The following is a 12095-nucleotide window of genomic DNA, read 5'->3' on the forward strand; positions in this document are numbered from 1 at the left end:
AAAGTATAGCCAGAATAGCAACATTCTCACTGCTCTCGCAGGGTGAACAGCCAGGGGTTAGTGCCATTAAATTGCTACAAGTAACTCTAATTAAGCCTATAAAGCTACAGTTCATTGGTTACCTCAGTAGGAGCACAGGCCCGGCCTTGTCACATACAAGCGTCAGCATCAGTGACAGCACCAGAGTTCATGCAGCCTATAGAACCATCACCAAGTGTCAAGACAGCTATTTACTTCTAATGTGCACCAACGTAAAGGGTTACTGGACAGAGGTTAAGTGACTTAAGGAACATTCTGGGACTTATATATTAATTCAACCTGGTATGAGAGTACAGTCATTATAATTGTTGTATATAGAAGCATTAAGATATTTTGTTAACCTATTTATTTCACAGCTCAAGAGAGAAGCGTTCATGATCAATAAAGCTTTGGCGAATGTATGTGTGAACTGTTGTTATCACTATTGTTGTATTTGTTCAGAGTCATAAGCCAAAAAGTAAATTGCTTACATTTATTGCTATTCTATACAATTTATTGCAACTAAATAAACTAATCTTAGTGAATCTAGTATTTCCCCATGTCAGTACCTGCGCAAGTGTCCATCCTTCACTTCTCTGCCTGAAGAGATCAGAGTGGACATCTCTGGAATAACTTTCAACTCGGTGAGTTTGTTACAGTTGGTGTCCAAAGAACAGGATCCGAGAACTAGAGGATGTCACAAGAACAGCATTCCACAGGGGAGTCGAGTCACCAAAACCCAGTCATGGCGCAATTGAACCCCATCACTTTACCCTATTACTTGGGGGCCCCGTGGCTCCCCACTTATACTGGAGACGACCCAGGTGGGGAATCGGATGGCAATTCATTAAGAGAATTTAAGCATAAAATGAAAAGTATGTTCAGACTATACCCATTGACAGAATGCCAGCAAGTGGAGATCTTAATTGGTCAGTTAAAGGGTTCAGCATTGAGGGAAGTTACCTCTTGGCCCAGAGAAGAGAGGCAAAACATAGATCAAATTATACAGAGGTTAGCTGATACCTTTGACACACGAACTGTATCGGAGCTGAAGATGAAATTTTATGCTCGAAAGCAACAAACTGGCGGGTCCCTTCGTAATTTTGCACTAGGACTTCAGGAAGCTCTATGACGCATACTATCAATGGATAATAACGAAGTGAGGAGTCCTGACGAGACTTTAATTAGCCAGTTCATTGAGGGTGCTAGAGGAGAAGGTACCAGAACTCAACTACACCTTCTACGGTTACAAATGCCCAGGGACTCCTTCCTGGATTTTAAGGAAGCATCCATTAAAGTTGTAGGATATACTGGAGATGAGGAAGTTACATTTCCAGAAATGCCAGGCTTTCAGGAAATAATTCAAGAAGTACCCATAGGAGCCCCTACTAAAGCAAAAGAAAAGGCGGTACAAAGTGCTCAGTCATCTACACCTAACCACCTACATAATCTAACTAGTCAGATGGAGAAGCTGGCTTCAGGAATGACGGAGATGTGCCAAGAAATAAAGAAACTCACCAGACAAAACACAGAACCCAATGGGAATCAGTGGCGCACAGAAAGAAGAAGGTCAACCTCCGATTGGTGGACTACTCCACGCACCGGTGGGCGCCGACCAACTGACTGATTCGATTCCCTAGGACGCCCGATCTGTCGTAAAAGTAACCGCAGTGGACACCTAGAGAGAAATTGTATGGAGAATTTAAACTCCAATGCCCCGATGATGGAGACCGAGCCTTGGGGAGAACAGGAGTAGGACCAACCAATGGAGAATGGCAGCTCCGCTATGGTAAATCATGTAATCTTAGTGAAAACGACATGACCACCATCGTAGATGATGATCCTCAGGTCCAGGATGGAAAGGTTTCTGGAAAAGTCATCTGGTTCCATGTAAGACGTGGGTATGGATTTATAAATCATGAGGACACCAAGCAAGACATCTTTGTGCATTATTCAGCCATCCAAAAGAACCATCCCAGAAAATACTATCGAAGTCTGGGAGAAGGAGAGACCGCAGAATTTGATGTGGTCCACGGAATGAAAGGTCTACAGGCAGCCAATGTCACTGGTCCTGGTGCTGCCCCAGTTCAGGGCGGCAAATATGCCACACATCGTAGGCGATATTGGCGCTATCCACATCGCAGAGGTTCTCCACGTGATCACCAGCAAAAATACCAAAACCCCCAATATGAAGAGACACTTCAAGAACCCGAAAGTGAAACAGCACAGCAAAGACAGCAGGATGTAGTCAAGCAACCACTTCCTCCAGCACCTGTACGTGAGAATAACCCTGGGATGGAAGAAATAGTTTCCAGTACGGTCTACCTCAATCAGGCAAATTCAAGTGCATTAGACCAGGAAAAAGATGGTGATGAAGTAAACCACTCAGCCACGGCAGAAGAATCAGTACCTCCTAAACCCCTTTGTACAGATTCCAGTATATTGAAGTTCGAATCTGACATCCCTACTGACAATCCTAGTGCAGATAAGGAGGAAGTGACCTATCTTTTTCCCGACATCGAATACATCACGATAAGCCATAAAGAAATAGTCTCAATTTTATGAAAAGCATGCACCAAGATAGGAAAAAGATGCAGAGTGAACACAACCCATTAGATACAGGCAATATAATGTCTAGAAACTGCTTGAAGGTATCAAATCAAATTGTTACTTGTAAAGTTATTGTTGGTAACATTTGTGACTGATATTGTTGAAACAAATGTAGCTAAACATTCACGATTATGAAAACAGTTTGTTTAAACTTGTTAGGAAAAGCAGATGCATGGGGACATGCATCATTCTAGCGGGGAGGAATGTGATACCCCTGAAAGTGTATTGGCCAGTTCATAGAAGTACATGGTAATGGATTCTCATCAACTAGGGACCCACAAAGCTCACAAATACAGGAATCTTCAGATGATAAACCTCCACACCATCCCCGAGTATCCGGAATAACAGCTCTCTTAACAATAACAGTACTAAGATTGGTCAGACACGCCCCTGATTGGCATAGCACTCCTCCAGATTCCACTCCATCAGCATTGCCATCAGCTCCCATCTCCTCAATCGGTCCCCCATCACAGAAATTAGATATCCCAGAACCAACCAGAATGGTGAACACTCTAAAAGAGAATATGAAAATGAACACAGCAGGCCCGTCCATTGCCACAACAAGACCTGCAAATTTCTTTTAGTTCAGGTATATCACTACGACCTTTTCAATCCTCCCGGAACAAGTTCGCGATCGACAGGTCCACGCTATCAGCCTTGTCTCCAACTTGTTTCTCCACCGGTTGATTGACCTTTTTGCAGTGAGTGGAATGGACCCAGGTATCTCTCTCAGCCATCTTTAAAGATGTAGTAATTGTCAGCAGCACCTGTTACGGACCTTCCCACTGATCAGTCAAACAACCTGAACACAAGAAATTTCTGATCATAACATATTCTCCTGGTTCAACATCATGACAGTTAGTTTCAGGCATATCATTGGACAACAATTTCAGTTTCTGCTGTTGCTGTTTTAACTGCTTACTCATTGATATGATACCTTACAGTTACCTCGTTGTTACCTTTCAAGTCTTCCTGTGGACTTATAATCAAATGAGGTTGTCTACTGAACAGTGGGTCTCATTGCTTGCAAGCGGATCGATGGTACCCAAATGTGAAGCCGTCGCTTGGGTTCTCGCACGAAAGGGGGCGTGCTGTCGATGGTGAGTGACAACACGCCCCCTTTGGAGGGCGTGCTGGGGCGTGGCTGCCCAGACGGAGGCGTTCCCATGGGAACGCCTACCGTCAGGGTCCGGTCCCATTGACATCTCTAGTGATGTCAGTGGGAGTGATTTTGGCTCTGATAGAGCCAAAATCACTCCAGGGCTTGCGGCAGCGAGACCCTACCGCAGGGTCTTTTCGCAACCACCATCATGGACGCTCGCATAAGCTGTGGGTGGTAAACCACAGCTATGCAAGCGTCCAGGAGGACGCACCAAAAAAAAACAAAAACGCCCTGATTCAGAGCGGGCGCTCATTCAGAGCGTCCGGCTCTGAATCAGGCCCAGTATTTCAAAGGGAGACAGATTTAGAGGGGGTCTGGGAGTGGTCCTTATACTATGCAGGACCAACGGTAATGCTTCTGGCCAACCTAGTCCAGTCTCTGCCATGATTTTACTTAACTTATTTTTATTAGTCCCGTTCATCCTCTCTACCTTCGCACTGGCTTGTGATCGGTAGGGGGTATGAAGTCGGCTATTAATACCCATCAGCTTACACATATTTTGGAAAACATCACCTGTGAAATGAGTACCCCTGTCACTCTCGATGATTTTAGGGATACCGTATCTGCGTACAAATTCCTGAACTATTTTCTTGGCAGTAAACGCAGCAGTATTAGTGGCCGCTGGGTAGGCTTCAACCCAATTAGAAAATACATCAGTGCACACCAATACATACTTGAGATTCCTGCAGGGTGGCAATTGGATGAAATCAATTTGTATCACCTGGAAAGGGCCATCAGTCGGTGGAATGTGGTACGGTTCGGTAGGGATCGCTTTCCCTATGTTCTTCCTCAAGCAGGTCAGACAGGACATTGCTCTCTTTTCTGCTTGTGAAGAAAAACCTGGTGCACACCAGTATGCTCTTACTAATTTGCACATACCTTGCTTTCCCAGATGAGTCAGACCGTGTACATAATTTTTTCAGTTGGAGAAAACATTTTAACCCTGCTGCCCATTTTGCAGCTTCATCTGCTCTGTTGTTGCCCAGTGACACCGGATCATCCTCACATGTATGGGCTTTACACTTAATTACTGCCACCACTTTGGGCAGTTGGATTGCTTCTAAAAGATGGTTTATGTGTCGGGAATGTGCAACTGGTGTGCCTGCTGCTGTCATAAAATTTCTCAGACGCCATAGAGCCCCGAAATCGTGCACCACCCCGAACGCGGACCTCGAGTCAGTGTAAATGTTAGCAGACTTGCCTGCTGCCAGTTCACACGCTCTAGTTAGTGCTACTAACTCTACCACCTGGGCTGTTTGAGGAGGACCAAGAGGTTTAGCTTCTATGATGTCTGTGTAATTTACAACAGTATAACATGTACATAATTCACCTGTGTCTGTTTGTCTATGACAACTCCCATCCATGTAAAAAGTTACATCTACATTCTCTAAAGGTGTGTCATGTATGTCAGGTCTAGCAGTAAAGGTCTGATTCAGATATTCCATACAATCGTGTGCATCATTATGTCCGCTGAACTCACCTCCTGCCAGCAACTCGTCTCCTTCCACCCTTTGTACATCATGTTGTACATATGGTAAATACGTTGCTGGGTTCAGCGTGCTGCAATGTTTAACAGTGATGTTTGCAGGTGCGATTAGAGCTAGTTACTATCTGGTAAACCTAGCTGAAGAGACGTGTCTGGTTTGAGCAGAGTTCAGCAGAGCAGATACAGCGTGGGGAGTATAGACAATCATATCATGACCCAATACTACATCCTCACTTTTACTCACCAATAGAGCGGTAGCTGCTACACTTCTCAAACAGGTGGGGAGTGATCTTGCCACAGTGTCCAATTGGGCACTGTAGTATGCTACGAGCCTACTGGCATCACCATGTTTTTTGTGTGAAGACACCTGCAGCACAACCAACGGCTTCCGTACAATACAAATCAAAAGGTTTTTCATAATCAGGTATTCCCAATGCAGGTGCTTTTGTCAGACTATCCTTAAGATTAAGGAAAGCCTGCTCTGATTCCTCTGTGTGTATGACACGATCGGGCTTTGAGGAAGAGACTAAGTCCTGCAAAGGCAAGGCCAAAATAGAAAAACTTGGGATCCACATTCTACAGTATCCACATATTCCCAAGAAGGTACGAATTTGCTGTTGCTTTTTACTCTGCAGTTTCTAATTAAATGTCCTTGCTGGTTACAATTAAAACATGTTCGTGGATCGGATGAAGACACGGGTTGTTGCGAGGTTTGAGCAGGGGGAAAAGGTGATGGATATGGGTAGGGATATGGAGGATAAGGGTATTGTGGGGGGAATGAAGTTTGCGAGTAGTATGGGACCTGTGGATGTGTAGGATTAGTAGAGTAGAGCTGTGTTTGCTGTTGATTGGGATTATTGAGGGCATATAACTGTTCAGGTGTAAGTAAGTGTGTGTGTAGATGCAAGTGTGTCTGCTGGCTGTGATGTTACTGTCATTCCTTCCAGAGCCTGGATACTGACAGCCATTAGTTTTTCACTCTGGGTCTCTCTCTTCTTTGAAATGTTCTTATCATGTTCTATGGCAGATTCTATGAGGGTATCTATTGTGATTCCCCTCCAGCCAGGCTGTGAGGTCTGAACCCGAGTCTTTAAGTTTTCTTTAAGACCGTCCATGAGTACCGTGACTATCATTCCCCTGTGGTGAGTGCTATCTTTAATGTCTTCTATCCCAGTATACTGGGTGATAGCCTGCAGAGCCTGGTCGCAATAATCTTCTGCAGATTCACTCTCCTTTTGCTTTATAGTGAAAATTTTGTTCCAGTTAACTACTACCGTAAAATATATACCCAATTGAGTTACAATGCGGGAAATGTTACCTTGGTTTACTTTGTCTGTTAAGGGAACGTCACCATCCAATACACAATCCGTGATAAATTTTGTCAAGTCGGTATTGCGTGGTAGATAGGCCCTTAACACCCAACGCCAATCTTTATTAGTTGGCTCATGAGAACTACCCAAATTCCTCAAAAATCTTTGACATTTGGCAAGTTCCTTTTTGGGATCGGGGAAATCATTTATGATGGAATTCAGTTCTGCTCTTGTCCAAGGACAATGCATTACCATTTCCCTCGTGGGCACTATACTGTTTGCATCTGCATTTCTATTCGGAACAGTTATTGTCCTAATGGGATGCAGACTGGTAGTGCTGCTACCTTTGACCTTGTTACCTGGCTGGGGGTTTAATCTGCTGCTGCTGCGTATGGTATTAACAACTTCCTCCACGGGTGCAGAGGGTGTTAGCACTTCCCTTGCTGTTACCGATGAAGATGGCGGCACCACTCGTGTTTGTTGTGGTGCAGCATCTATCATCTGTACAGCATGGGAAATGGCAGACATTACAATAGGCTCATCATCCACATCATGAACATTTTCTTTATGGTTGCTTAAGAGAGGGTACAAATTGCTTGTTACATTGTTAAGGGTATTTTTGATAACTGTACTTGCACCTCTATCCACATAAGGTGGAGGTGGTGTGCGTGAACTGCTGGCAATACTTTCCACAACACTACCTTACTGCCATTTTGCAGCTTGCCTGCATTGCAATTTAGCGTCGCGGATGTATTCTCTGGCAATGCGCTTGCAACGCTAGTTTGCGTCGCTTGCACATTTTTAAGCCACGCATCCCCTTCATACTGCCACAACTTTAAACATTATAATATTTTATCTTTTTCTCTCAGGAGCGCATCAGACTGATGTGATCCCGGACATTATCTAATACATCTTTATCAAAACTACCAATTCTGGGAAACGGTCTAACACTCTTCATCATCATTTTAAACTATAAATCACAATACCTTATTGCATAAGTACCGTACTTAGTATGCATAATACGACGGGCCGATCCAAACAGCGCATCCATTAGCAGCACATCATTGTCTAACATCTCTATTGTTTGCATGGCTCCCATTCTGAGACAACTCCTACGTTTTTCAATAAAGATTTAAACTGGAGAAAGACAGTCAAGATACTTTCACTTACCTGTGGACGATTTAAACGGCAGCGCCCACACACCTGTGAAGATTTGAAGAAGGCTACTTCACACACCCCGATAAGATTTAAGAAGGCAACTTCCACATCTATGGAAGTTTAAGTCGGCTACTTCCACGCACCTCTCTACAACAAAGACAACATGTACACCTGCTACTGTGTATAGAACGGTAAGCTGCTTACCGAGCGGCTAGCACTTAGCCCTTAAAGGTCATATGGTACCTCTAACTTTACAAGTTACCCCTACCAACAAATACTCACTGTTACACACTTTTTTCCTGTGCAGAAAAATACACGTTAACCCAGATATTGACAACAATTGAAAAGAATGTAAACCTCAACGGCTTTGTTTAAACATGTGGCAGCACAACCGGAAGTACGTATACACTATTGTGCGACCAGTCGCATACACAATAATGCGACTACCACACAATCGTATGACAACCTTTAGCTGCGTACACAAAAGTGCGTCTTGACTGTGCGCAAAACTGCAACTCAGCCGCGTGCTCAATAATGCGTCACCCCTCTAAACATAAGGTTCTATCAACAAAGGAAAACAAACTTTTTCCTCTCTTGTCCCTGGAATCTAGTCAGCGTCCCTGGCTCACACGAAAATGGGTAGCGATTTCTCAGCACCGAGCGGTTGCAGGTAAACCCTGCATGTGGCCACTCCACCCTTTGGTGAGATATCGATAACCGTATGTATCATGTGAGTAGGTAAGTGACTTCACTATGAGCCCCCAACTAAGGATATTGAATTAGAACCTCTATACACTCCTGCCTATACCTTCTAATACCCTGCCTATACCTACTAATATCCTACCTATAAACCTCTAAGGATGACGCTATTTTGCGTATGCAGTCATATAGTAAATAAAGACTCCTGACCTTTTACCTGTGGTTCCAAAGCACAAAGTGATATTTCAAGTAAAAGTACAGTCAGTTACACGCTATGATCTAAGTACAATTTAGAGCAAAGAATTATACAGACCCAAGTACAGTTATAGATACGCAGCGCTCTGGACCAGATGTAGGCTTCAGCAAGAAACCCCCGTCTATCAGCATTCAGCAAGAAGACTCAGACTGGGGTCACAACACACACGTTTATACTCTCACAGAAACAGACAACACAATAGAGAGGCTTGTCGCTGATGCCATTGGTTCCCAGGAGGATGCATCTGTTGCAGAGCATTTAACAAGTTGATTCAAATAGACACAGTCCAGCCTCTAACAACTGGTTGTCTCTGGTTTCCTGTTCATGCACATCCTAACAGTTGGTCATATAATGTACATTTTGGTGCTTTAAGTCTTTGCGGTCCATAAGTTGAGAATGCATGTTGCGATCTTCACACTGATGATACCTGAATGCTGTTGAAAGAGTGCCGATCAGTATAATATCAAACATGACTTACTTATCATGTATTAAACCTTAGCTACCAAATAACCTTTATTTCACACCAATTATAATAAATGAACAAACTTGAATCTTATACTTTAAAGCTTATGAGACCTTTTATGTGAATATGTACCGTGTAAGTATTTGGGGTTTGATATAAAGACGCTAGTTAACTTGGGGCAGATGCGTGCACATGAAGCTAATAAACAGCATTTTCATACAGGATCTTATGCATTCGCTAATATGTGACTACTTAACAGTGCAATTGTGCGTATTAATGTGTGTATGAGAAATGGTGAAAAAATGCAATCGCATGATGCTAATAGTAATATCGCCATAAGTACTTAAGTGTGAGTTTACCTAAAATGGCGCTTGGGTGGCCGTTCGCAAAATTGCGTCTTGCAATCTCATTTTCTAAAATGGCGTCTTGTGGCCAGTCGCAAGATGGCGTCTTTACGATCTAATTTTAAGCTGATCTTGTCTCAGCCAATTATCCAGCTTCGACACTATAGACAAAACATGTCCAGTTGATGTGTATATGGACTGCCCCCCCATGGAGACACAGGGATCCAGTGGGCACATAGCCAGGAGTGGGACATTGCTGCCGCAGCAGAGGGTAGACCTTCTCCCTCTGAACTTATCAGGGGGCCAGTGAAGAGAGCGGCATGTGCAGCTGGCGGGAACAGGTCCCCGCACACGACCACTGATATATAAGGGACCTGCAGAGGTTGCTGGGAGGGAGGTGACTGAAGTAAGCGCTCACCGGAGAGTGGGAATTACCAGTGCCCGCTGTGTGGACTCGCAGCCGGAAGGTGTCAGCCGGGATACAGACAGCCAGAGAGCTGTGAGGATGCTACCAGCAGGAAGTTGTACAGGAGGGAGCCACCCAGAGACCTCCCCTGGAGCTGATGAGTGACAGCCGGGGGCCAGCCTGCAGGAGGGACCACTGTCCAGATCCGCTAGGGTGCTGAATCTGCTAAGCTGATCTACAGGAGAGGTCTGTAAATAAAACCAGCACCACCCAGCATTGCTACTTCAGTCATAAGCTGTCAGTTATATAAACAATAGCTTTCCCTCAAGGGCCAATCCTTACTGCAATATAACTGTTAAGGCCGGGGTTCCTGTATCTTCTGAAATCTAAGAGCAGCTACTATAAGAGCCCAGGATAGCTTTTGCCCCAACACAGACTACTTCAGTGAATATAGTCAAACAACTTGTTGCTGTGGGAAGGTACTGTTACTACATATAATCTGAGAAGACGTAATACTTGAGGTGCAATGTTCAATATATTCCATAGTCATAGTCGGCAGAGTCTCCTTTTATCAGCTGTGCAGGGAGTTGATTAATCACAAATGACAATTGCTGACAGTTAATACACAATTTCACCACACATTATATGCCAACCCCGTTATCTTAATTTAAGGAGACAGTTGAGATTCAAGGCATTACTCTGCATTATAACCCTTCAGATCCCAGCAGTAAACTCCTCTATCCGTGCTACCAGTAACCCTGCAGCATTTATGTGGAGGTAATAAAACCATTATACTGTCAGAGCTATCAGTAAAGTATAGCCAGAATAGCAACATTCTCACTGCTCTCGCAGGGGGACCAGCCAGGGGTTAGTGCCATTAAATTGCTACAAGTAACTCAAATTAAGCCTATAAAGCTACACATTGGTTACCTCAGTAGGAGTGTTGCATAAAACAGCATATCCAGGCAAGCTACCAATATCCCTCAGCAAGATAATTCACAGAGGATTACAGTATTACCTTAAAATTAGAGACAGGTAGCTGGAACCGTTTATAAAGCATTAGTGCAGGATCTTGCATAAATTGAGTATCTTCAGTGTCAGCACAGGCCCGGGCTTGTCACATACAAGTGTCAGCATCAGTGACAGCACCAGAGTTAATGCAGCCTACACAACCATCACCAAGTGTCAGGGAGGAATTGTGTCAAGACAGCTATTTACTTCTAATGTGCACCAACATAAAGGGTTACTGGCCAGAGGTTAAGTGACTTAAGGGACATTCTGGGACTTATATATTAATTCAACCTAGTATGAGAGTAGAGTCATTATAATTGTTGCATATAGAAGCATTAAGATATTTCATTAACCCATTTATTTCACAGCTCAAGAAAGAAGCGTTCCTGATCAATAAAGCTTCGGCGAATGTATGTGTGAACTGTTGTTATCACTATTGTTGTATTTGTAACAGAGTCATAAGCCGAAAAGTTAATTGCTAACATTTATTGCTTTTCTATGCAATTTATTGCAACTAAATAAACTAATCTTAGCGAAACTAGTATTTCCCCATGTCAGTACCTGCGCAAGTGTCCATCCTTCACTTCTCTGTCTGAAGAGATCAGAGTGGACATCTCTGGAATAACTTTCAACTCGGTGAGTGTGTTACATGTGTATAGGACAGTGACAGAGGACAGGGTGCAGTTACCTCAAGAGGACCCAGGGGGCACCATGGAGCTGGAGAAATGACAGGTGCAGAGAGGTCACTGTCTAACCCCAGACCAGGGTAACATGACAATGCCCTCCATCCTGATGTTGGTCCAGGCCAGCTGGGAGGTTGTGGGGAGCAGCCGTGACAATGTGCTGCTGCAGCTCAGTGTGGAGGTCGAGAGCATCAGGGATTTCCGCCTGTATTATATTTTTTATAAGTATTTTGTATTGAACTTATTGGGTTTTAAAGAAATCTTGGTTGTTGGTGGTATAGAGTGATGAGCATAAAGAAGTTCCACACTCCACTGCACAAAGAAACAGGGACCAAATGCAGCCTAATGGCGGGATTTAAAGGGTCCGATCTATGAAAAAGAACATTGTAGGCCAGCATAGTGCAGTACTGGTGCAGAGCAGACTGCAAGTACATTGTGATGAGTTCTTGTGTGTGTATGTATATTGTTTTGTTCGACTTGTCTTTTTTC

At 43.9% G+C, this 12095-nt stretch overlaps 1 pseudogene; it reads left to right on the plus strand.

The window, feature by feature from the left end:
• Nucleotides 1-712: 712 nt before the first annotated feature.
• Nucleotides 713-2583, plus strand: LOC148523914 (uncharacterized; annotated as a pseudogene).
• The last annotated feature ends 9512 nt before the right edge of the window (nucleotides 2584-12095 follow it).

The sequence above is a fragment of the Taudactylus pleione genome, unplaced genomic scaffold (genome assembly GCF_031769625.1).
Source record: "Taudactylus pleione unplaced genomic scaffold, aTauple2 ptg000125l, whole genome shotgun sequence".
Lineage (NCBI taxonomy): Eukaryota > Metazoa > Chordata > Amphibia > Anura > Myobatrachidae > Taudactylus > Taudactylus pleione.